The sequence below is a fragment of the Emydura macquarii genome, unplaced genomic scaffold (genome assembly GCF_026122565.2).
Source record: "Emydura macquarii macquarii isolate MOO-44397 ecotype Brisbane River unplaced genomic scaffold, CSIRO-AGI_Emac_v2 contig_3108, whole genome shotgun sequence".
NCBI classification, from domain to species: domain Eukaryota; kingdom Metazoa; phylum Chordata; order Testudines; family Chelidae; genus Emydura; species Emydura macquarii.
The window spans coordinates 2,555,581-2,582,669 of NW_027133245.1; the positions used below are offsets into that span (position 1 = coordinate 2,555,581).

A 27,089-nucleotide genomic window follows, 5' to 3' on the forward strand; every position below is an offset into this window, starting at 1 on the left:
ATATGACAGCAGTCAGACCAAACAATGATTTTGGCTGGCAAGGGACCTCTAAGCAATCAGGTGACCTGTAATAGAACAGGTTTTTTTGTGGTGTTTTCTGCCAAAAGAGACAATGAACGAAAAAGAGAAAATATTGCTACTAAGCTAAAGGTGCCCATGTCTGCATTTAGAGTGAAAGAGAAAAGCAAAAACAATCTGCTCTTAACCAGCCATAGCAGCTCAGCAGAACTCTTGCAGGACATTAGACAGTTAATTTACCAGAACCAGCTGGCTTTCCTCACTCTCCCTGACAGCAACATGCCCTCTAGCCATGCAGTCCAGGCTGTGGGCACCTCTCTTTTTCTGTGTGACATGTCAGCAAGTCACTCACTCTTTTTCCCATTTGCACAGCATGTGACATTAGTTAAGCTTACAGATGAAATATTATTTTAGGTTTTCTTTACAGTCTTTAGCTGGCAATCTACCATGTGTAGTGTAACGCACGTCACACACAGCAGTAAATGATGCATAGGCACAACAATAATTTCTTATGCTGCAGCCCCAAAAGCGTAAGATGTATTTATTCTAAACAATCAAAGCATTATAACGCGGATAAGATCAAAAATGACAAATTTAGGGGCGTTATATAAAAATAATTATTAATGGTATAAGAAGTTACTAGTCTTATGCTTCCATCTCTTGTAAAAGGCTTTATATGTAAAATAAATTAATTTACCTGGAAAGATTTTAAAAGGCAAACAGCTCTATGCAAAGCTCTTGCTGTCATTTCCAGTATGTGTAGTGCAAACTAACTTATGTTTCCTTTCTCACCCAAGAGCTTAGGCTTCTCTTAATGACTTCCAGAATATTAATATAGTTTCTAGTAATCGGGATCATAATCCTGCCAGTGATTCTATCCCCTATGACAGAAGAGGCAGCACTAGATTGAGAGGATAGTGAACACTGCTTTCTTAGACAATTAAACAGTGGAAGGGAAAATATCTTCTCTTGGTATCATCAAAAATAGACATTAACCACATAGTTTACATTATATATAAAGACTAACTAGACCTAAACGCAAGGGAATTGGCATTGACATTCTGTTAGTAAGAATAGAGTGTTAGGTCTTACATTCCCTGTCCTTATTAAAAGGTACACCGAATTTAAATTATATTATTGACGTATAAAAACACTATTTTACTTGCAGCAAGTTAATGGCCTGATACTATAATGACTTACTGCAGTGCACAGTGCTTAGCACTGTGTGTAGTCAGTCCCCATTGTGGATTACTTAGAACACTCAAATATTTAAAATGAAAATTATTCTTTATCATTGGCATGTTTACTTTTCCACTGCACTCAGTTTGGGAATGAAATTGGACTTTACTGTTTAACTTTGAATATAGCAATTTTCTAATTAGATTCATTTTCACACTCTTATGCACTACTGTGTAATGATTTTGTACTGTCAGTCTGAAACAATAAAGAAGAGTGAAGTACCTAACGCCAAATTCCTGATTCTCCATGCATAGTCAAACCATCAGACTGAGAGCTAGGGAGTTCTTCTGAGGCTGGCGTAGAAGAGCCCCTTCTCTCCATGCAACTCCGTGGGAACCAACATCTGCTCAAGGCTAGAGCAGCCTCCATGCCATTTGTGTCTCTACTACAAGGGGGAGGGAGTTTGGTGGATTAACCTAACAGTAGATTGCCCACTCTTCCCCAAATCCCCACTGTGCAATGAGATAGAGATTGCTCTTCCACATAGGCTCTTCAAATCCTGCTCTACACACTGCAGCGTATGGTACTATTGGCTCTACTACATGAGAGTCCCACATACATGCAATGGAGGGAATAGGGTATGAATTGCTTCCCTTTATCTTTATGCAATATCATCTCTGAAGTCTGTCTCCTCATGTCTTTGTTTCCCAGTCTCCTCCCTCCCCCGCCCCACCAAAAAGACTACTACTGTACAGTATGCCTGGGATTTCTGGGAAGTTTAAATGGGCTCTCTCCCATATACACCAATATCTGAAAGCACTATCAGCAACTTGAAGAAATCTTCTGACTAGTTACCTCCTAGACAATGTGTCAAGGATTGAATCTCCTATGAACAATAAGGTCCTATATATGCTCTATCTACTCTCTCTGAAAGCCATTTCGTTCTTGAGGACTGCAGTCTTTCCTAATCTAATGCCAGGTAGCCAGGTTTGGGAAAGGGGAGCTCTACAAAGGTTAAAGAGGAGGAATCCCTCAGGCTCAAGTAGCGTTGGCTACATTTGCATTCTTGGAATGTGAAGGCAGCACCAAGTAGAAGTGGGTAGCAGACTTCTCCTTGGACTGACCCATGTTATGCTGGACAGAGAACCTCCATTCTGACAGGTGATGCATGCACTCTCCCACAAATCTGTCACACACTGCATCTGCTTCTTCTAGTATCTGAGGGTCCTCGAGCAAAGATAGTGACTATATTTCTGATATTTTCCAACAGTCAACTGGTGAATGTATATTTCAAAATTACTTTTTCTTGCATTATCAACTTTGTAGCAGAGTCCAATTCTCTTATTCACGCCAATAAGCAAGTGAATTTCTCATTCATACTGTGAAGTTATCCAGGCACACAGACACTTTAGTGTTTTGAGGGGATATATAAGTGTTATTTAGAAAATAGGTAACATCTCAAGTGTGTTTAAATATGCAAGCAAATCAAAGTATGTTTATAAAAAGTCAAGGAGCAAAGCAAAATAAATAAGAAAATACTGAATTTTTCAGAGTTCATGGGTTTTTCATAATTTAAGGGGAAAAAATTACATTCACTCATAGTGTAATTATCCTCCTTCAAATCCCTCCTTAAATTTCTCCTTTGCCATGATGCCTACAGGAAATTTGACAACAGTTAGGCCATTGATGTGCTATTGCCAGTGCCTTTCATACCGACCAATATTGTCTCATTGTTTCCTGGTACTCTCCCATCTATCTGTATCCATCTATTGTCTCTTGTCTTATACATAAATTGTCAGCTCTTCAGATGTTTGAGCATCTAGTGCAATGAGGTCCTGGTTCATGACTAGGGCTCCTAGTTGCTATGGAATACAAACAAAACAACAACAACATAAGAGATCTTAAGACTTTCCTCTGGCTTGAACAATTCAACAACTAGTTGTAATGAAATTCTCTATTACAAAGAAAGGGAATATCTACGAAAACTGTCAATTATTTCAGACCAACTACATTTTTTCAAGTGCATCCACTGTACCTACTAGGGAAAAAGGCTTTTTCAAAATGTACACAGATATTGTAAAAAGTTATCGTATTGAATAAAGTTAAATATCATGACGTTATTGAAATCAGTGGGAGCTTTGCCACGGACTTCAACAGGGACAGGATTTCACGGCAGTGTGTGCCTTTGGAACAATTTGGTCCTTTCAGAGTTTGCAGAAAAAGATATATTGCTTTTATTTTGGACCCAAGGATGACTTGTCATTCATTCTATTGCATTCCATTTGGGGCTTAGACTTGTTTCCTTGAAGTGCAGGCTAAGGAGTTACGTCGCCTTTCACCTTCAAATTCTGGCTGGTAGACTGACCTCTGCATATCCTGACTCCAGAGAACTTCATTTAGGAGGCCAGATGAATAATGAAACTTTAATTTCAAATTTTTCAAGCTACCAGGAGACCTTTTGAGCAAATAAGAAAGGATGCACTATAATTTTTCTCTCATAAGATGGCTTTTCTATTTAGCAATAACACTGGCCAGGAGAGTCAGTGACCTGGAGGAATTCTTCGCCAAAAAGCCATAAATGCAATTTTTCAGTTTAAAGTAGTTCTCAGGCTTTTGTCAAACAAAATATTAAATTATTTTAATCAATTCCCCTCTTCCCTAAACCTAACCACATATCAAATGAGCAGTTATGTACATTGGTTGTGTTCTGAGCTTGTTTCAATCTGGAAAGGACAGAAAGAAGATTTCACAAAGATCTTCAATAAGGTCTTCTTTAGTCTATTGTTTTCTTAAAAATTGAGAAAGAAAAGTGAGGGTATTGCTTGAATCAGTGCTGAAATAGGTCATTAGCTTGTTTGCATTCCTCAGCGATGGCTAGCGGGTCATGGTCCAGATGTCAATGCAATGCTACACAGGTACCAGTAGCAGCAGCTGATGGAAGCCAGACATGGGGAGAAAGAATAGCTCTTCCATGGCTGAGCTACAGCAACTCTATAACATCATGGGTTTCCCCTTTCCTACACTTTGCCCATACTCCAGATATGGATGGGAAGGTTGGGATGAAATTTTATTATAAATGTAATTTAGATTTTAAAAAATGTGTCCACATCTGTGGACAAATACACATTGATTAAGACATATCAGTTAGGGCTCACAATATAAAATCCTCTCCAGCTCATCCCAAACCGGATGATACCAAACCTCCCAAAAAAGGGCTGGATCTCAATCCTCTCTACCTGCAAAAGTGGAGGGACTGATACCACTTTCTAAGCAGAAGTGAGAAAAGGAATTCAAGACCCTTGAATTGCTTTTCTGACTTCTGCTTTGAAAGCAGGATCAGCCCCTACAGTTCTGGAATACTCCAAACTCCTTTTTAAAATCAGAAGGGGTGAAGGTATGTAAGGAACGCAAGATTGGAGTACAAAATCCCACCTAAAGATCGTATACTAAGTTGACTGGATAATTTACATGTTTGGAAGTTTAATAATTGAGAAATATCTGACTTTTCCTCTTAGCCACAGAAAAATACTTTTGACATCAATGTCAACTGGGCTTTAGTCAGCATGTCTCTTGTGATAGTGCAATTTGCTTGGCTTTATGTTGTCAATTAGAATTCCACTTTCCTGCTAAGTCAATACAATTAGATTACTACAGAGACTTCATTACAGCCACAGGCAGGACAGCAGATGAGGTATACAATTTTCTCCCTGTGATGCCAGCACTACTAAATAGTTATTGGAACAACGGTCTATAAAAGAGGACAATAAATGCTTTTACCTTAAATATTGTTTTCCAATAAAGGTTCTCACTTCAGAAGGAAAGAGAATAAATAGGAAAAAATGGACATAAGGTAGATGTTGCTTGCTATTAGTGGGAACACTTATTACTGAGCTATATTTAACATATTAAATTACAATTTTGTCATACAATCAAATATATGGCATGCTCACAAGAATGAATGATCCTATGATATGTGCAGGTTTATAATTTTTTTCATTGAAGATGGAGATTTGATGCATTAAAAAGTTACTGAACAATATTGTTCTGTACTTCATTGATTTATACTCTTAAATGCCGGGATTCAAATGCTTTTCACACTTGAAGTTTCATTGTTATCTGTTTTTCTAAGGTATACTTTTATTAACCAGAATAATTCCATATTTTTTCTATACGTGCAAAACTTTGAACACAAAGACTCAGTTATCTCTACACCTTGTGCCATGCCATTTTCCTCAATACATTACTATCTTACAGAATGTTTTCAGACCAAAAATATCTGATGTTTTTCAATTTAATAGATTCTGGTTTGCTAAAGAATTTAAAAACTCAGTAGAAGCAGCCATAAATTCAAGAAATGAAAGCAAATCCATGGTTTTCAGTTACAGAGTGTGACTTGACAGAATTGTCCATTAAAATAATTTCTCAAATTTATATTATGACTTCTGAACATCTTGCTAGTCACAATGCAAAATTAAAGTTTAAAAACGGTGGGAGGATCATGTTTCTCAGGATACACAAGGAGGAGGAGAATTTTCCACTTCAGGGGCAAAAGCCTGGCAGTATTATCTTTTCTACTGAACTCCCTGAACTCTTTCAGGGGGCTTCTGGGGACAGCTGCACTCAGGGAAGTCCCTGGCAGGATGACTAAGTGAGCAGTATTGCCAGGAGAATAGTTCTAGAACAGGACAGCAGAGGGAAAGCAGAATTAAGAATGGCAGCCTCCTCCAGGGGAAGAATTTATAAACGCCCAATTTAGAGTTGGGGGTAAGTGAGATCTGGATGGAGGTAAGACCAGTGAGAAGTCACTGGGTTGGGGACAGGGGACATCAGGAAAGGAGTGAAATGACTTGGAAAAGAAACAAAATGGGAGAGCCCAAAGGGACTGCAGGAGGAAAGGGTGAGAGAGAAGAGAACCAAGCAATAAGGGACAGGACTAGGGAAGAAAGCCATGCTCTGACATTTTTTTTCTTGTGTACAGAATAAAGGACTGCCTGATGTCAAGTCTGAAACCTTAGAGCACAGTGAGAGAGATTGTGCAGTCATTCACTCCAGGGTGGGAGGGGGCATGGGGCAAGGTGGGGGTGGACTCCAAAGACCCCTTCCTTCAGTTCAACAGGAACAGAATGGCCAATGGAAGCTGGTGTATGAGCTAAGTAAGCTTATGCATGCTGTTTCCCTTGAGCTGGTATATGTGTAATGCTCCCATGCCACCCCTTGGCTTGTTGGCCATGTGACTGAGCAAAGGACCTCTGGGTTTAAAAGTAAAAACTAAAATACCCACCTCTGTTAATTCAAAGGCTGAAGCAAAATCAAAACAGTTCCAGCTACACTGAGTAAGCCTGGATTACATATGCATGACATTTGGGGAATATTTGAAGGAGACTGAGGACACTGGAGGACTGGGCATGAGAAGGAGAGATTAAGACCGAGAAGGGTAAAAACTAAGAACCAATAGGAGGGAAAAATGGTGTAGAAAAAAGGAGCATTTAAAGTGAGAATAGAAGAACAAATACCAAGGCACACAAAGTTTTTATTTATAAATATGTAGTTGCTAATATATTACAATCTTCCACTTGTCCACACCTGTGTATCTGTGTATCAGAAGGCAACTGAATGTGATTCAATAGAATTAGTGGATTGGCAGATATGAAAGTGAATGGAGGTGCGTTAGGGAAACTAGCATTCAGTTGATTCTTGCTTGAAATGTTTATAGGTGATTTATTCCCATATGCATCTGAGAAATGATGCATTAGTGTGTGGTGAGTGTAGTGGGGTCTGTATGGTGCTGCTAGAATTGGTTCTTGTTATTTTAACAGATCTCAACTTGACACATAGGCCCATCACTGTAACTCAGTACAAAATTCCACAAACATATCTTTTTGTTGTCTATATGTAGTTGGTCTGATTTTAGCTGGCCCCGCACAGCTGTGCAGGGAAGTGAATGAGAGAGAAAAACAAAGATCTTTTCCCTTTCCTTGCACAGCGAGTGTACATGGTTGTACAATCACTGTGTAGGACCAGGACCATCAGTGAAATTAGGCTTTCCTGCAAGGGTGTGTGTCCTTCCCCCAACTCCCTGCTGATTCACTAGAAGTCAGCAGCCACTTCCAATACAGGCTTTGATTCTAAGCCACAGTCTAGCTCTTTGTCTGGAAACGTTTGGCAAGCAGGGATTGCTTATTTTATTCATTAAAATAAAGAAAACATTCAGGGTCTTCCAAGCTGTGCAATAGTTACTCTATGTAATTCTCTGACCCTACTTTTGGTACTTTCATTTTTCTCTCCTGGCAAAGTGAGAGAATAGAAGAAGTCAAGGGAGAAGAAATTTTCTATCTTGCCACACTCACCAGCTGCATTTTGTTTCATATTAGACATTAACTCTGTGGGGCAAGAATTGTGTTTCTGCAGGAATTATAGCATCCTGAGGTCCCAATCCTGAGAGAGATCTTTGGACCCTACCACAGTAATAATCATCTGAAGCGCAGGATATTGTACCTGATATTTCAACATTTTTTACAGACGAACACGCAGATCACACTTTTTATGGGTTTCAACAGTTTGTCACAGCTTTCCTACCTCAGAGTAGCTGGCTACTACAAAGTAGGAGACTTTGATATGAAAGGTGACAAGACAGATCAGGTACTCTGTAATACAGATGAAACAATTCCTTCATTTTATGTAAATGCAGCAGTGGTTGAGTAATTCAAAGATTTTACAAATAAGGGCCCAACTTAGCCCTAGTGTAAGCTCACTGAATCCAGTGGAGCTACATCACGAAAAAATTTGGCATGTAGTGATTAATGGTAGCAGTGTGAATAGAAAGATCACTGTCCCTAGCTGCTTTGATTTTTTTTTAAGGGAGAGAGGTATAAATAAATCACTTTCAATTCCTGTACTAAGAATTAGATTGAGTGATGATAATATTACTTTATTTGTTATATAACATGCATGCTGCATAATAAAGTGATGCAAAATTGCTGCTTCTTGAGTACAACATGCACTTCTGAACTAAGTTACTAGTGTAATCAGATTTCTAAATGAAGGCCCCAAATGATAGTCTCTTTCAGGACACATCCTCAACTGGTATAAACTGGTGTGGCTCCAACAACTTCAAGGGAAATTTACACCAGCTGATTATCAGGTCCTCATCTTTAAAAAGAACACTCTCCTTTTCTTAATTACGGTCCCTTGTCAGACAAAATAAATCTGAACCAATACGTGCAAATACTTGCTAGCCAGATATCACAGCAGAAATCCTGAGCTTATCCAGCCACTAAAAAGTCAACATATGCCACACTCTGCTCTCTGAGATACTAGTTTTCCACTGTGCTTACAATATGAAATAAAAATGGCATCTCACATACCACAATATAACGATTGACAAATATTGACTTTTTTTTAATAGAGGGAGTCACTTTATCCTGAGTAGATTTCACTGTAACAGTTTGCACCTGGCCCCCTTGCTGCCCAGGCCCTCAGCACCCACAAACCATTTCTGGATGATGGTTTCTTGCTCCACCAGTGCACTTTATTTACAATGGGTTGCGTACCACCTTCTATATAGCCAGTTCTTACCAGTTGCAGGGGTCTTAAAGATTCAGCCTCTAATCAAATGGTGTTCAGCCTTCCCTTGCTGTAGCTTCTCCTTCTCTGGCAACTTGTCCCTCCCTTCCTTCCAGCATCATCTTCTTGGGAGCTTTTATAGCCCTCCCAAGTTCTACAGCTGTTCCTAATTTCTTCCTCCCAGGCCCACTTGCTCAGCTGGTTCCCATCTACCCTTAATTAGGGCTCAGGAGCAGGGGCTAGCCTAGCCTTGCTGGTAGCACCCTGCTACGTTCACTATAAATATATATTTGTCTACCATTATACAGAGAAGCTGAGATGCAATAGGGTTAAAGAAACATGCAGTGACACCTCCCTCTTAGTCTCCAATGCCAATTCACATTCTGTACCTCCCAGGTACACTTTCATCAAATTAAAAACTTATAGTTGTCTAGTATAGATTCAGAGGCCAGAAGGGACCACTGGGATCATCTAGTTTGATCTCCAGGCCTTCTCTTTTTAAACAGATTGAGCTACTGGACTGTAGTATGAGGAGGGAATGACAAAGTATTTATGTTCCAATTCAAGATGACTTTGTATGTTGCTAAGTACCTCCTGTGATGCTAATAGGTGTCAAGGATGCAACACCTTGCAAGAGGCATTCAGAATTAAGCCTTTAAACGTGACAGCCTGATCTCTGTTTGTGTCAGTGACTAGCTAAGATATAGCATGGCTAAGATATTTTTCTGCAGGAGATGATCAAAGCTGGGAAACATTTCAGAACCGCCCAAATTGAGGTTATAATAGCCTACCTTATGAAAGTGATATGTTTTAATAATACAATGATGTAAATGAAGGTCCTGATCCTGGAAGGTGTGATGCATGTGACAACACTTTAGTACTGAAGTCAGTGGGGTTTTGATTGAGTGTTTTGTAGTATAGGAGCGCAAAAGGTCATAGTTTCTTATCACAGGAAAATCTGGTCACATACCAGGAATTAAAAAATGCTGCATTTCAACCTTTGCTCCTGGCTTCTTCCATTCTGTCTCATCTTTTTATAGCACTTCTCACAAGGGGGCCCTGATCTGATCTGAGAGCTATGTAATATTAAAAAAACAACCTCACCAATAAGGCACATATTGCGGTAGGAAAAATGCTAACATTCTGGTTTGCACTACTTTAGTTGTACTAAAGTTTTAAGTACATATAGTATATTTAAAGTACTCTGAAAATACTATTTTTTTCCATGCAGGCTATAACTAGATAAAAAATTATGAACAGAAAATAAATACTGAATGTAAAATTGTGAATTAGGAGGCTATACATCTATTGAGTGGGTTCAGGTGACACCATAAACCCAGAGAGAACAGCTTGAGTTGTTTGTGTAACCACCAGGACTCCACAGTGGAATTACAGCTCCATCATTCAAAATTTGCATTTTTTAATTTTACATGATACATGGGTATGATTCTTTAATCTGTTCTTTTCCTTCCTAGCATGAAGCTCCCTCTTTCTCCTTGCCTTGATGGATGCAATTCTTTTCTGTGATTTGTAGATTTTCATAATTCACAAATGTGGCTTCCAGTAATGAAATATTCATTTTTATACAGACTATGGAATTTTTAATACTGTAATGTCTCATTGTGCATTTCACTCTTGCCTTTGTAGCAGTCACATAAATAAAGTTTGGATAATCCAAATTACACACTGATCTTAGCATTGTGCTGAACATAAACTGATATTTATAAAAATCTTAAGTTTGAGAATTGCCCTCTGGACAAATTTTCACTGTGGCTTTGCATATGTGTTGCCAAAAGACTATAATGGTGTCCTCTTATTTGTGTTATGTAAATCTTATCGTAGTAACAGTCTTTCTGACTGTTCTAACCTGTGCATAATACTCCTTGAATCTTAGGTGTTTCTATATTTCTATTTCTTTAAACATTTCATCCTTTTGTTAACCTCTTTTACCCTCTTAAAAAATAAATGCAAGAGTTAAAATCTTCAAAAGCACCTACATTGATTTGGAAACCTAAGGCTGATTTTCAAAAGTGACTTTCAATGAGCCTAAGACTTGAACCAATGACTTTTAATAGCCTACATTCCATTTTCAAAAGTGATGTTGGCTTTGAGGATGCTAAGTCTCTTAGGCACATTAAAACTTTTACTCATCTCTTTTCATTTAACTCTGTATTAACAAGTCCCTAATGGATTTTTTCCCCTTCCTTTATGGTCCCCTTTTGTCTTCAGACTGTTAGTTTCATATATCTTTTGTTTATTTCTCTTATTTGCACCAAATTCCAAATTGTACTCTGGAAATGCTCTTCCAGTCAACCTCTTCAGGTTCCTCTGAGTGGATACCAGGAATATTTTACCTTTTTGTTTCTCCTCCCTCAGAACTGAAAGAGTAGGCAAGGTAATGACCATGCCAAATGTGGGCTTCTTGGATCAATATGTTCCCAGAACAGCATTTTTAGTCTTGACTAATTGGAAAGCCTTTAAACACCCTCCTAAGTCCTTAAATAGGAAAGAAAATAACAACTGGTAACAAACTTGCCAAACAGACGCATGTAAAAAATGAGAACCCACCACTTCTTAGTGAGAAATTGCCTATTGCATAGAGTCTCCAAAAAGGACATGTCAATAAACAAGACTCTTACTGTGCAAGAGAGAGAGAGAAACAGAGAGGTCCTATGGAGGTCTCAAAGCCTTCCCTTGATAAGAGCTGATGATTACCAGAGACCTTCTCATAGGGAGCTCAACAGAATTGTTTGGCAATACTAACTCTGCTTCTTTGTTTTTAAACAAGGCAAGAGGAGCAGCAGAGTCTATATTTTGAAAGTTGAGTCTGAAGGTAGAAAGCCACAGAAAATCCATCCTCTTTCCTGCCAGAATGTTAGAAAGGCCCCATTGGTCATTTTACAGCTGTTCTTTACTATCTATGGCCTCCTCAAGTCAACCAATGTGTGTGGGAATCAAGTTCTTGGTATAGGTGACTCACTCAGTCCCCTAACAATCTAACACAGGTGCAGGTTCTACCTTGTCTAGCTATTCTTCAGCTAAAGTAGAAGCTTAAATGAGCCTCAATGTGTGTATATTGTGCACTCCATGCTGAAAGGAAGTGGAAGCAAGGCCAACATTGCTTGATAGAGAGAGGTGCCCTAAAGTCTGTGATTAGTGAAGGAAGGAAATCTTCTCTTTTATATCTAGAAGATATTGAAAAAGCGAGATGCATCCTATTCCTTTTGTGATCAAGCTGGGAGAAAAGAGGCTCTTAGTCTCTAGCCTGGGCCTGGAGCTGTAAAGTTCAAATGTGCCCACTAGCTACATGCACTTCATGCTAAGGAATAACTCTCATTGCTACATAGCCTAGGGAATTCATGGAATTTCTGTGCCTCAGCAGAGGTAAATTTTGCCCATAGGTTTTCCACCCTACCTTCCAAAATTTAAATAAAATAAAATAAATTAAAAGGCTCAAATCTTGGCTACATTAAAGTCAATGGCAGAACCCCCAGTAATCTCAGTAGGGCCAAGATTTCACCCAAGACTTAACTTAGTTGACCAAGTCTATCACTTCTATAATTTGGCTCATTTTTAAAGTTTGCAGCTACCGTCACTGAAACTGACCATTTTCCTGAGCTATTACTATGCTAAGAGGACACCAACTTCTTATTTAACTTTGATGAAAATCTGAGATACAGTATGTGAGCAAACAACTGAACTGACCTTGTCTGATAAGTTTGCAATGTTGAACATGGAAGAAGAAAATGTCTGTTAGCTAGATTTGTCTGGATTTTGAATCTTTAAACCAAAACTCTTTCGTTATCTCATCTAAAATTCATAACACTCTATGGGTAAACTACACCCTGCAGTATAGAAAACGTGTCAGTTTAATATCCTATATTACTTCCCTGAGATATACCCATTTATGACACTCTTTTAGAAGAAATAATGATCCTCAATTGTATATACTCTCCAAATTACCTTCCGGGAAAAATAATTTAATATGGAAGAACCAGTCTTCCATTGTATAATTTATGAGAACCTGACATTTTACCTAAACTGATAAACATTTTAATACATATTTCTGTTCAGCAGAACATGGTTGTACTACAGTTTATGACTTTCACTGACTTCAATCTTTAATGAAATAAACATAATTTATTAAACCAAAGACTTCTGATTTTAAATGTTCAGAAGCATCAATTCCTCTTTCTTACAATAAAAATCACTGTATGATGTCAGTTTCTAAATATTTAAAGAATTCTTGTATATCACATTTCTAGAAATCCCATGCTTTTTCTGATTATGAATTTTCTGCACAACTGTATTTAAATGGAGGGGCAGGGGAGGAAAGGGGGAGATTTAATCAAGGTCCAAAAGTATCACCTCTTCGCTGGACTATAGCAATGTAGTACACATGGGCATGAAGACTTTAGCACTTAGGAAAACTCCTACTGGTATAGAACGCTGAAGAAAGTCTCCTTAGCAGCAGTGGTCACTGTGAACACATCAAACCTGCACACCACACATTACACTGGCTTCCCACTGAACATCAAATCAAATTCAAGCTCAGAGTCCTTCTCTTCAAGGTGCTCAGTGACCTGGGTCTAGGGTATCTAAAAGATCAGCTAAAACACTTAAATGAAGACTGAGGGTGACAGTTCTGCTCCTTGGACGCAATGAACTTTCTTCAATAAGGGTAAAACTCATCTGTGAAAGAGACAGAGCTTTCTCAGGCACTGGCCCAAGACTGTGGAAAAAACTCCCACAGGATCTAAGGACCATCACAAGCCTCAACACCATCTGCTCTGAGTGCATGTGCATTTCTCTGATCTTGCCATCTCTAACATAAATATATAGCTTTTTATGTACACACACGAGATTTTCTATTTACTCATATACATTAAAAAAAATCCAGAACACTACACTACACACTTTTCTTTTCCTGGGGGAGAGGACGAAAGAATGAACATGTGACAGATGTTAGTCACCTTGCTTAATGCACTACTGGAAGGCTCTCAGATACAATAGTGATGCGTGTGGTATAAGACTATATAGAATAGAATGAATTACTCTAAACACATTGAAGTTCAAAATGCAGTGCAAGCTCACTTTCAATGTAACTTCTATTGCTTTCCTAAACTGAGTGTCAGGGTATCTGTAATGTGTTGAATTTTATAATATCATCAGTGTGCTAGTAGAGCTCTGTAGATTAATTAAAAAACAAGATAACCTCTGTCCAAAAGACTTATCAGACATGTACACAACTTACAAATGCAGAGAAAGAGGTTGTAGGAGGCAACAAAAAAAGCAATGTGAATAAGCAGTGAAATAGTACACACTTTTTAAAAAACTGCATGGTATAAATACCTAGATAGAAAATCCATGCCATGACATATTTATACCTATAGATCTACTGTACAGATATCTTATATAACTATATACATTCAAATGGGTAATGTACTCAAGCCTGGTGTCTTACTAGCTAAATTCTCCAAATTATAACCTTTAAAGACCATGTAATAATACTTACTGAGAAGACCTGTAAGAGAATGCTTAAAAAATGAGAACTATAAATCAAGTCTGGATAATATGCATCCAAGGGTGTTAAATGAATTAAATACTAAATTTATTGATCCGCTGATTAAGAAATGAGGAGTATAATTAGGTAAATTATTAACAATAATTCTTCAATGTAATCTTTTTTCTTTGAGATTTGTCTGCCAACAAAATCAAGATGTTTTCTTAGACGATTTGTGAACAGAATAAGAAGTCAAATTTAAATAATTCAACATAAATCATTCTCTCAGCTGTTTTTGAGTGTAATTTCAACCCATAGTAAGATAATAGACCAAATATGAAGTGAACAAATGGAAAAATGAGCAATAAGCAGCATCGATATAAGCATGTCATATTGTGCCTTAATTGTATTGCAAAACTGATTCATATTAGATTGGCTAGGAACACTGACACATGGATGTAAAGATGATTGAAAGATAGTAAAAAGCAACATTATACTGAGTTGGTGGAAGACATATCTGATGGGATGCAAAAATGCTGAGTATGATTTTAGTTCAGATTTTCATCAAAAAGCAGAGAGAAGGGTTATACTGCACATTAATGAATTACATAAATACAAGTGAGGAAAAAATATACAAAGGGACTTTAAGGCTACAAATAAACTTTAAAAACAAAAATTTGATTTTGTAAAATACCAGCAAATCCATCTGCAAGCAAATGAAAAAACAAAACAAAACAAAACAAAAACAGCTTTTCACTGGGAGGAGAAGCTGTGCAAGGAGTAACACTGAAAGAGAGGTAAGGGTGTTCATGGAAAGCATGAGTCACTGAAAGCCAGGCAGGAGTGTGCAAGGGAACGTGACAATAAAAAAAAGTAAACAGCATATTCAAAGATATCCACATCACAGAGAAGAAAAGCAAAATTCCCTTTCTATACAGTTCTGGGGAGACAGCCCCTGGAATACTGCATATTTGGCACCTCATTACTAGAAAGATGTAGCAAAGTTGGATGGAATTCAGAAAAAAAATGAATTGAGAAAGCGCTTTTAATCTTCATAAATCAGTCTAAGAGCCACATTATCCCTGGTACTCAATATAAATAGACAAGTGAGTGCAAGTAGTCTTCTCCATTTCCATTTTATGGGTCCCTAGCTCAAAGACGCATAGTGCTGCTCATTGTTTTTTACCCCTGGGGAATGCCCAGGTCCCCAAAGGGGTGGGGGGAATGAAGCAAGGCCATGACCTCACTATACAGATTGCTTGGTAGAGATGGCTGGAGCCATAGGATGGTACAGCTTGCACAGTTCCTCTGTTCACCAAGTAGCATAATCCTTCCCCTAGCCATTTCTGGATGGTGTGGCTTGCCCATGGCTGTGGCTAAAGGCCACAGTTTTCCTTCCAAACCACCCAGCCTGTCCCTCGAACCCAGCAACACACTCTCCTGCCACCCAGAACGCCTGCACAACAACCCCCACCACACACATTCTCCAGAGCCTTGGCTTCTGCATAGAATTGTTCTAGGAAAATGTACTGAAGTGTTGGCACATCTGGGCCAGCTAATTGCAGTAGGTAAATATTATGCATCTACAAGGGTGTTTTGAAACACATAATTTTCTTAAAACACAAAGCCTAGCCTGTGTCAGAATGCTAATAACTGCACTGATCATTTTTACATCTCTAAAACTTAGTGTTGTGTGTGAACTGCAGTTGCAAAATATCTTCAGTATTCTATGATTGGATAGGAATTTATTTCCTTTCATTTTAGCTTAAGGTAAAACCTGAGAAAACAGAGTATTATCAATCCTTTAGAAATTAAGAGCCTTGGAACACAGGTAGGGAATTTAAAGGATCTAAGGAAACTAAAATGAAATTTATTATCTCCAGCAATAGATTTATTGATATTGTTTTAAAATAATACCCCTGATATTTGTATTACTATAAATAATTGTCAGTAAAATTGTAATGATATTCTGGCTGCTAAAATAATTAAAAATCTATTAAACGAATATGTTAACAGAACATTATATATAAGGATTTAAACATACAGAAGTCAAAGAGAATTGATTCTCCACCCTCATGTTAGTTTTATGTTGGTGTAACTCATTTGAACTAAGCATAAAATTGTTTTAAGAATAGAAAAGTCAGGAATTGTCATGGTCTTTCCTGGTTCCCATGGTAACTGTATCTTGATTCTCTTATTTATGAAGTAGAATTTTGTTTTACCAAATCAGATATTAAATTTTCAGCAGCCTTAGGCTATCCAGAGCATGGAACTGCAAAAAATGTGACCCTTTCCTATCATGAAAGGCACTTTAGTACACATGCCTTTTGCAAGTCTTCTTCACAGGGAAGAATTTCACCCAGTAAATGCAAAAGTCTTGCTCACCTTCTTCTGGCCTCTTCCATATTTACTTTACACCATCTTAGAGCTTGTCTATACAAATACTTAGTTCACAGAAAGCTGAGATGTAAATGAACCTTGAACTAAGCATACTAAGGCTATATCTACACTGACGACAGCAAATTCACCACCATCAGATCGATTTTTCCCGTTTGATTGAGCGGCAGTGAACATACGCTCAATCGATCCAGAAGTCAAGCTAATAAAACCATCTCTACAAAAAGCATAGCACTGTGTCGATGGAAGGGCATTTCCTGTTGGTGCAGCGCAGTGGAGACAGTGTGCTAAACAGAAGTTACAGAGTCGACAGGAGTTACGCAAGCTGCTCTGCGTAGCAAGCTACCCTGCCACCGAATTTTGCCGGCAGTGTAGACCAGGCCTTTGTGTCTGTGCAGATTCTGCTGTAAAAGTTCCCAAGTACACTCTAATGTACTCCTCTTTCAAAGTACTATACATAAGTTTTAGCGCGCAGTCAGCAGGGTCCATACGGACACTTAGTTTGCCACAAGCAAGAATGCAAATCTAGCTCGCAATACCCTGCTATGCATAAATTGTTCATTTAGACAAGTCCTTAGAGTACTTACACCCAGCCTCCCTTAGCCTTGCATCTATTTAGTGACATGTAATTTTCACATCACTCCTGAAGAAGTTTAGCTGGTGTAACTGACATACAAAAGAGAAAGATGTAGCAAGAAATCAACAAAAGGTTCTAAAAATGTTGAATTTAAAGTAGAGAGAAAGTGTGGGTGAGGAGACATCTTATTGGACCAACTTCTGTTGTGCTTACACAGCGCTGTTCTTCACATCTCTTGAAAGCAGGTGTTTACCATCAGAGGCTTCTTTAGGCTCATTCCAGACGTGAGTGACAAAAGTGATTAAAGGGATGGAATGCAATCTATATGAGCAAAGGCTGAAGGAACTGGGTATGTTTACTTTGGAGACGAGATTAAGGGGAGACATGTTAGCTGTCTTCAAATACTTGAAAGGAGGCCATAAAAATGGAGAAAAATTGTTTTCTCTTGTCAGAAAGGGCAGGACAAGAGGCAATGGGTTCAAACAACAACATATCAGATTTAGAATAAATCTCAGGAAAAACTTCCTAACTGTAAGAACAGTAGGACAATGGAACAGACTGCCTAGGAAAATTGTGGAAGCTCCTTCACTGGCAGTTTTCAAAGAGTTTTCATCTCCTTTTGGATGGTGTAAGGAACAACAGATCCTGTATCTTGGCAGGAAGTTAGACTAGATGACTCTTACAGTCCCTTCTAACTCAGTGGTTCTATGCTTCTATGATTATTTACTTTATATGGCCATGTGTATTTTGCAGAAATAGTATGAATTCAAAATCAAGTTCTAGTGCTTCCGTGTCAGAAAACATCACAGAAATACTGCTCTTCTGTGATATAGAGGCAAAGTGTGTTGGTTTATAAATTCTATGCTTCACCCTCCCCCCTCATGCTTTGAAGTTGGAAAAGAAGTGGTGATTCCTGCTATAATAACCAAGCTGCTGTAGATACAATCTCATGAGACCCATGGGAGTTACACATGGTTTCAAAGGAAGCTGGGTGTGTACAATTTAGGGCAGAATTTGTCATCTTGAAGAAAATGCATTGCATAACCTTATTTCAATTTCTAATGGGCAGTTTACAGCTCTAGATCAGCAACTACATTGTGACTTTTTTGGGGTGACTTCTGAGATGAGGACTAGTTCTATGAAGATGACATTTTGTCATGTAAGCATTTTATTTTCTCAGAATATATGAGTAAGCTTTTTCCATGCCTGCAAATTCCTCTTCAAGAAAGATTTTAGACCAAGTTTTGTTTGTTAGTCAAAGTTTCAGGCTTGAGCTTTGTACATATAATGGTGAAAACATATATTAAAATCTATAAGAAGTTATTTGATGCTTTAATTATAAATGATTAATGCCAGTAATGCTGTTGGTGGCAGAGCCTTCTTTCCAACTGAAGAGTGAAAGAATTGCCAAGACCTAAACATAAGTGCACTGTCACAGCTATCTAGACTTGGAATAAGAGGATTCCAATTTTCTGTTTTATTAGGTTCATTATCTTAACAAAACAAAGCAAATAATTTATGTCTCCTGATTCAAAATAACCCATTTCCAAAAAGCCATTATGTCAAAATCAATGCTACAAGAAGATATTGAATATTATATGCATGCAGATTCAGCTGACGCTATAGACAGTGCACTACTCTTGAGTGCTACATAAATTGATAGCCAATTTCAATTAGCTAGTCAAGCTGTGAGCTCCAGCAAGATATACTGGATAATGCAATAAAGTGACTGATCAAATGATCTGACTGCACTATTGATCTCAACCTGTAAAATCCTCACCATAAAGAGAAGGGATAGGGGAGAAGAAGCTCCAAGAACACAAGAAACACAACATACACAACTGCACAGTTCTATCAACTGTAGAACACTCACATCAACCACATTCTACCATATCTTGTCCTCCGACAAAAAAATGCATTACATTTCAACTATTGTATCATCAATAGTGCCATCTATGGCTATTCATTCCCTATAATGATACTGGACAGAAACAAAGGTAGTTTATTTCTAGGGAGGGGGAATCTGTTCCAGCTACAAACAGAAGAAAAGCTGTGCCTGTTACAAAAGAGACAGAACCATGCCTTCAAAATGTTTTCACTGACTGACAAAAAGGTTTGTGAACTTAAAAAGAAAAAAAGGCTGCTGCCTTTGCTTACTGTCAGAGGGAATGGTGCAGACATCTATGCTAGAATTAGCTTTTGGAGCACTGCACTGCTAGAGATTATTACAGTATAACAAGATTGCAATTGAACTACATTTCTGAAATATGCTGGATCCAAGGTTACTGTGCAACAAAAGCTGACAAATATGAATTCTATCAAAAGTACTATGAAAAGTATATTGTCATCTAAAACACCACAGTACAAAGAAACGGTTTCTAAGGACATTCTAATCTGGTCTGTGCTGAAAATGTTCAGTTACTATAATTGTTGCTTAAGTACTGCAGCTAATTTTATTCGACATATCTGCCATCAGTGTCAAAGATGCACATTTTGCACAAAAACGGATCATTAGAAAACAAAAAGCTACTAATATCTTGTACTTACAATAGGACTGTCCATCCATAAGGTCCCTAAAACTCTTCCTAAATTATTTGTAAGATTCTCTCAGACACCCTTGTAGTAATAGCCACATTTTCAGAAGTGCCTTCTAATTCTGGGTGCCCAATTTTTGATGCCTTTGCCTGATTTTCAGGAGGTACTGGACACCCACAGCTGTCAGAGACTTCAGTTAGAATTTTGGGTGCCCAGCAATTAAAATCAGGCCCAAGGGTTCTGTCTGAGGTGGATGGAGTGGAAAGAGGGATACACATGGAGCAGTTTCAGCTCCCTGATTCAAAGTGACCTGTAACCAGTGAAAGTTAGGGCTGTACGGGGGAAGCCCTAATACACACCAAGTTCTTCCTCATCCCCCACCTTCCCCTGGCTTACAGCTGGTGGCTGGCTGGTGCAGGAGTCCCAGGGGAACATTGCAGAGATGGGTCACATGGTCATTTTCAGGAGCAGTTTTAGGAGTTATAGCAGAGGAGTTACGGGGAGGGAAGGAGGAGCAGAATTTATTAATTGGAAGAGGAGGAGGAGAAAGAGCCCTAAACTAATCAGCTGACTGGTTAATTAATTGGTTGAATGATCTTATTTGGTAGAAATCATTTTTTGGGAGTAGGAATCTAATTGCCAGCCCCAGACCTACCACTTCAACACCAGCTGCCAGTGTCTATCAGAGTGTGGTCTTTTATGATGCTCTCTCTCTCTCTCAGCTCTCACGTTGTAGGCTCAGGCCTTCATGAAGTAGCACATTTACTGAATTTTATCATTATTTATAGATAATAATAATGTAGGTATTGAAATCAGCACAAAACACAATAAACCTATTTTTGACATAACTGAATGTCACTTGTGTTCATCTGAGTTTAATTTATCTCCCAATGAGAAAATAAAGGGTAATAAATAAATACGTTGCTGAGCTAAATTGAATTTAGGAGGTTTATTTAAAAATGCAGTATTAACTAAATGTTATCAAAATTGGGCATAAAATAAAATAGGTTCCATTATTCTCTTAATTTTTCTCATATGTATGGGATGTAGGCCTTACTAAGAATACAAGTTTCTGAGGGAAAAAAAATCTAAACAGCATTGTGCTGCATTTAGCTTAATTTAAAAGTGTCTGTTGCTCTGCATTAAGGAATGAAATAGCATGAATCCTTGGGAATAAATGTTGCACGAGATACAAATTTTAACAGCAAGGGATGAATTTTTTTTAAAACTCTAGTTTTTTAATCTATCCCAACAAAGACTGGAGATGTCTGGATTCAATTTTTTTTAAGTGATAACCAATATGTAGGAGAAATTGGGGGACTATTTTCCACTGGAATTCTCCCCATGACTTCTCTTTTAAAGGATCTTAGAATTCCAATTTCCATTTCTATTTTATATGAGTGACTAACCTCTTTTTGTATCATTTAGGGTTTCCATAAATTCTGGATGGTAGTTTTTGCTGTTTGCATTAGCCTTTTCTATTCATTCTCAAATTTGGACAGGGCTGTTGGTATATTTCCCAAGACAGGTCATCCATGAGTATTTGCTTGCCTGGATTATGATGTTGCATTGTATTTGACAACCAAATCACTTAGATATGACAAACTGTTTTTAACTTATGTACCACTTTCACACTGCTAATATTTCAGACAGATGTAATGTATTGTGTTCACTTAGATGCTACCAGGTGTTCTTGAAAGCAAAAATTCAATAACTGATTATTTTTACAGCTTCCTCCTTTATCCAAATTGGAGATTTGAGCACATTGCTAAAAACACAAGACTAAGTTTATTAGAATATTAATGTTCTTTCAGTTGTCAGTAAGGGAAAATCATTTTCAAATGAATAAATTAGGTCAAATCCTGCCCTGTGTTATGAAAACTTTGGTCCCCTCCTTTCACAATACATTCATGTCTGTGCCTATATTAGGGTGACTGGATGTCCCGATTTTATAGGGACAGTCCTGATATTTGGGACTTTGTCTTATATAGGCGCCTATTATCTCCCAACCCCATCCCGATTTTTCACAGTTGTTATCTGATCACCCTACCCTATATATACACCCAACAGCTGCAGCTCCCACTACAAAAAGGCAAAAGTTTGCCTTTTATGTTGGTTCTCTTCATAGTGGGAAGTTAAGCAGGGGCAAAAAAGGCAGTAGACTAAGTTTGGAATCCGGAGTTATATGGAATTAATGGGTTCTCAGTATGAGGGAGAAGAGAAAGAAAAAATATAGTTCTTGAGCACTGTGGTGAAAACTAAAAGTCTTCTACATTGGACCACTACAATGGACAAGCGACTGAATACCAAGTAACTAGGTTTTCCTTTTTTAAAAACGGTGGCTTAAAAAATATTCTTGAGACTAAATTCAGTATAATGCACCACTAAAAACACAGCAAGAGGAAATATGCTGTTCATTGCATTAAATGTTTGTTTATTTTTAATCTCCATTTAAAAATGTCTGTATTAAAAGACCAAAGTTTAAAATTTCACAATTGCTCACCAACACTTCCATAAAAATCACTATAGGTCCTTGGAACAGTGCATTAATCCATAATGTTCCAAATAAGTAGTTCCCAAATAAGTAGTAAACATTGCCATCCACTAGACTAAGTGGATGAATGACAGAATAAAGTTAAGAGGGAAACATAATAATATTTATAGACAAAGCCTGTGTCTATAAGTTAAAGACAAGTAGGGAGCTAAATTCAGACTGAGACCTTCAGCTAGGATGAAAGCATGTTCAGCTACCCATTTAGACATGCATTATGAGCAAAATTCACCATGCAATAGTTCAGTTCAAAACCCATTCTCCACTGGAGACCAACTGAAACCCTATTTTGAGGGCCAAACTTGTGTCCCTCTGTGGGGTGAATTTCACCCTACCTGAATTAGGGTTCATTTAACACATTTGAGATAATTATAGTGAAAGGATTCCCAGGAAAAGAGAGGTGTTTCAATAGTTCAGCCATCTTCAATTCATATTCACATAGCTGATAGCCTTTTCATATTTTGATTTTGATCTTAACAGAAGTTCAGAATGTGCATAGGACATACTGCTTGGAAGCCAGCTAATCACACTCATACACAGCCCTATTCTCCTAAACACTACCACTTACTGGAAAACAGATAAAAATGAGTAAAACTATCAATCTATGTATATATAATGCATTCATCTGAGCACTACCTTGGAGAGCAGTGTCTGATGAAGATCCAACCTACACAGATCAAATGTGAATTAACACTAACTGGCCCGGTGTTTGTCTTTATTAACGTGTTAAAACAAATTAACTGAACTCAAGTCCAGCCCAAATATTCTCCTCCATTTTGGCTGTTCTAGCCAAATGGCCTGCTCAGCACAGAACCAAGATTCTTCCAAAGAGGCTATTCCACAACTCTTACATCTAGAAGATATTAATGAGCTGCACCTGCCACAGTGAGTCAGTAGGACTCATTTAGCATCTGACTGCAGGGAATCCAACACCTGCCATAAAAGTGGATCCAAAGAAGAATCCAACTTCCTTTTACAAGTGTTCATGTCAATTCCTATATATACACACATGGTGGTAGTATGAATTACAAAGCCATGTAATAAATTGCACCTCACCAGTACCAACTATTTCATTTCCACCTGTACTTACTATACCATTCAAAATTTTTAGCAGTTTGAAACTGCCAGCATTTTTTGCAACAACCTACCAAAGAAATATTTCATTCTTCCTCCCTCAAACAAATGTTGACTGCATGTCTTTGTTTCTGTAATAAATTGAATAAAAGCATTGAGATCTCTCCAAAGCTTAAGGCAATTACTGTGTATATAAGCAAATCTATCAAAAGAACTTTAAGTGGCCATTACTATTAGATGACCATACTGCTCTATAAATAATATATCTATGCACTTTTAAATCCTAGATAAGCATTTTCTTTGTTAGAATAGCATTAGAATGCTCCATGATGATTTGGATTTAATATTACTGGAATGGGAATATGTTAAGGGACAGCTTCAGCTTTTAAATTTTTTTATTGTTAAAGAGACAACATTTGGATTTCTATTATGGGAGAAAATGTCCAGGTTGCATTAGTTGCTACAGACCTATCTTCCGTATTATGAGAAATCAAATGTGCTAAATTAACATCCACTGTATCTGGCAACTACCTACGGTTCTAAGTCAAGAAAACATCCCTGTTCAGAGCAGTACATGATTGGCTGTAAGATACATGCTTAAGACCCATAGAAGTCAACTGGACTAAAGAGCCCTCCTGAATCAGGTCCTACACTACGGTAACACTTCCACAATAGTCAAAGAGTTATTCACGTAATTACATTTGATAATACTTGGAAAAATATAAATAGGCTATTGTAGGAACATTTAGCAAATATAGATGATAAGAAAAAAAACTTCAAAAAAATTAAGAATATGACTATACAGAGAACTAAAATAAGCTATAGGTGACTATCAGAATACAACTAATTCTGGATGACACTGGAAACCAGTTTCTGGGGTATCCTTAAGACTTGAGATGTAGGTGTATAAATCCCATTAATGCTAATAGGTATTATTTACTGAAATCCCTCTGTGTCAACACAAATATTTACCTCTTTGAGGGATAAAATGAAAACAGGTTCAATCTAACCACAGGATATATAGCATCCCTTCACTAAGTTTTCAGGCAAGATGCAGATCACTTAGGCTTTGATATTTAACTATAAAACCATAGCTATTGTCAAGTGAAAGGTGAGAATTATTCCAGATTAGAGTCCTCATTTTTGACTTTAAATGCAGCATTTAAAAAACAACAGGAAGATTTTTCAATAAAATGGAACATGTTCATCACACCCAGACTCAGCAATGAAAAAAAAATCCATTAAGTCTCTTAATCATGTATGAGGTGAAAAATACTATCTGCTAAAGCCTGAAAGTAAATGTAATCTTTTTTGCTAGCAATGTTATTCAGTTCACCCTCCTTGAAAATAATTGCAAATTGTCCTATACTTGGTAGTGTATAAAGTAACTTCAGTGTTGAATGTCTTCAAAATAAAAAAAATAAATGGCATGACTTAACATGTCCAATGAAATCATTTGTATTAGTAAACAGATGAGGTCAAGTATCAACTTGTATCCAATTTCCTAAAAGCTACAAATCCATTTATGGAAACTGAACCATCACAATCAGCTAGACAAACAAAAATATTATCAGGGCAATAGCTGACACCCAGATGCAAGCCATCTGTTCTCATTATGCAAACACCCAGAATTTAAGTACCCCAAATAGTAAAGAGACAAAAAAAGATAAAACAAATGAAACTATGACTCAAAGTAACAATCAATAAGAAAATTATCTATATCAATAATTTTTTTCTAAGAGCAGTCTTTCATAGACTAGATGATAAATGAGGCTGTTTACACATTCTAGGATAGAAGAGACAAATTTGAAAGGGAAAAAAAGAGTATGAGGAAGAATCTCAATGTTGTGTGCAATTTCAATGTTTTGTGCCTAAGGGAAAGGCATAGGTAGACCTGGGAACCCCTCTTTCCCCCAAAAAATATAAAAACAAGAAATCCCTCTAAAACACCCCCCCAAAAACACCTGCAATTTAACCTCTTCAACAATTTGATATATTCCTACAATAAAGTTAAGGCAAATAGCCTGTTATTGTGTATCCTTTATACTCTAATTAAGGTCCTTCACTATTTACAGATACTTACATCATCTGGGACAAGATAAAAACTAAGGCCCTGATCCTGTAAATATTTACGAGAGATGAACTTTATACACTGCGAGTAGCTGTTGACTTCACTGAAACTTGTGCGTAAAGTTAAGCATATGTACATCTTAGAAAGATTAGCACCATTTTCATTACATTGTGGTGAGCAACAAAGGAGGAGTCTATTTCCAACTTTTCATTTCTCTTAGTTCAGTCATTTTTGACTCGGCAGGCCAAAAAAAGAAGTCAACCAAACTCATTCAAATCAAATTTTGAATAAAGTGTAGGTATGCAGGCAGAGGGCTCTGCAATGCAAAGTTCCAGCTCAATGTGAACTATAACAGCTGAGTCATTAACCCCTCAAAAACTAACTATGGAATGGAAAATCTGACAGGAACCTTTATTAGGAAATGCTTCTGCAAATATAACAACAATAAAAAGAACAAAAAGAATACCAGTTCAGGAAACCAGCAATTTACTAGGAAATTGGTCCAAGGAGCATCTTGTGTGTCTTGTAGAAGCTGTCAGTTAAATGTCAGCTTTAACATTGCCTATCACGTAATGGAGTATGAGAGGTAAGAAAGGGAAATTCAAACAAAGAACTCTTTGAGCTACTGATTTGAGCCAAATTAGAAGAGTCTGATCATAACACAGCAAGGAATTGTGAATCCCCTGGTTTAAAATAAACCACCCTCTTGATAATTTTAAATAAAAAAAAATCCTGTCTATTAGAATAACATATCTCTGAATGTTTTATATGAAGACAATGTGCATGTCCATTCATAATGTAAATGATGAATGCCAGTCCAAATGTGGGCACACTTGCCCAGATTAAAAAACAATCTTCCTCCCCTATTTTTAGAACCATTATGAAGTATTCAGATAATATTTTCTTCCTTTCCAGTTTCAGGCTGGAAGCAAATTCAATGGCCACTAGAAATGACATTTTCATGGTAATCCAGCTGGTACTAAATATAAACGTGCTAGTTCAAGAAAAATAAGTAGTTCAGTCATATTTTGGATAAGAATTCAGCCTGAACCATCAGACCCTTTGAAATTCATCCATACTTATTCCCCATTCCCTTAGTCTTATCTTGATCATTGAAAGAAGCCATTGAAACTTGTTTAGCCTTTTCCACAAAGTGGGAGAGTAATTGTTAGGAGAATAACAGGAACGTGGTGGATTGTGAGAGGGTAGGTGTGAGAAGGGGTCTTTGCAAATTTTATTTTTAAATCCCAGAGTTTTAACATTCATTGTTCTGCCAGATTCCAAATATAATCTGCATGTTAGCTAACATTACTCTTAGCAGCAACAGCTCTTTCTTTGTATCATTTAGGTCCTGAACACAGGGATATTTTGCAGCTACAATGGAAAACTTACAGCAACATGGTACTTAAGTCTGCATTCTGCCAAGCAGAGAGAGCAATATGGCAGAAGCAAGCATATTACATACTATTTTGGGTTGGGAACGATTTTCGCTATGGAAACCTTAAACTCCACTGAGCTGGCTGTAAAGACGTGATGAAATCCTGGCCCCACTGAAGCCAACAAGAGTTGTATCACTGATTTCAATAAGGCCAGTATTTCACCCATGCCTTCTGTTTTCTCA

General features: G+C 37.5%; 1 protein-coding gene across 6 annotated transcripts in view; it reads right to left on the reverse strand.

Moving 5' to 3' along the window:
* The window catches only part of SGCZ (sarcoglycan zeta), a 764,963-nt gene that overhangs the window by 368,437 nt on the left and 369,437 nt on the right, over window positions 1-27,089 (reverse strand). The window contains exon 1 of one of the 6 annotated variants that reach the window (XM_067530573.1): window positions 8,773-8,862. The exons of the other annotated variants lie outside the window; for them this stretch is intronic. The gene's annotated coding sequence lies outside the window, so the exon portion shown is untranslated. Of the gene's footprint in view, window positions 1-8,772; window positions 8,863-27,089 lie in introns of those variants that run through there. 6 annotated transcript variants of the gene reach the window in all.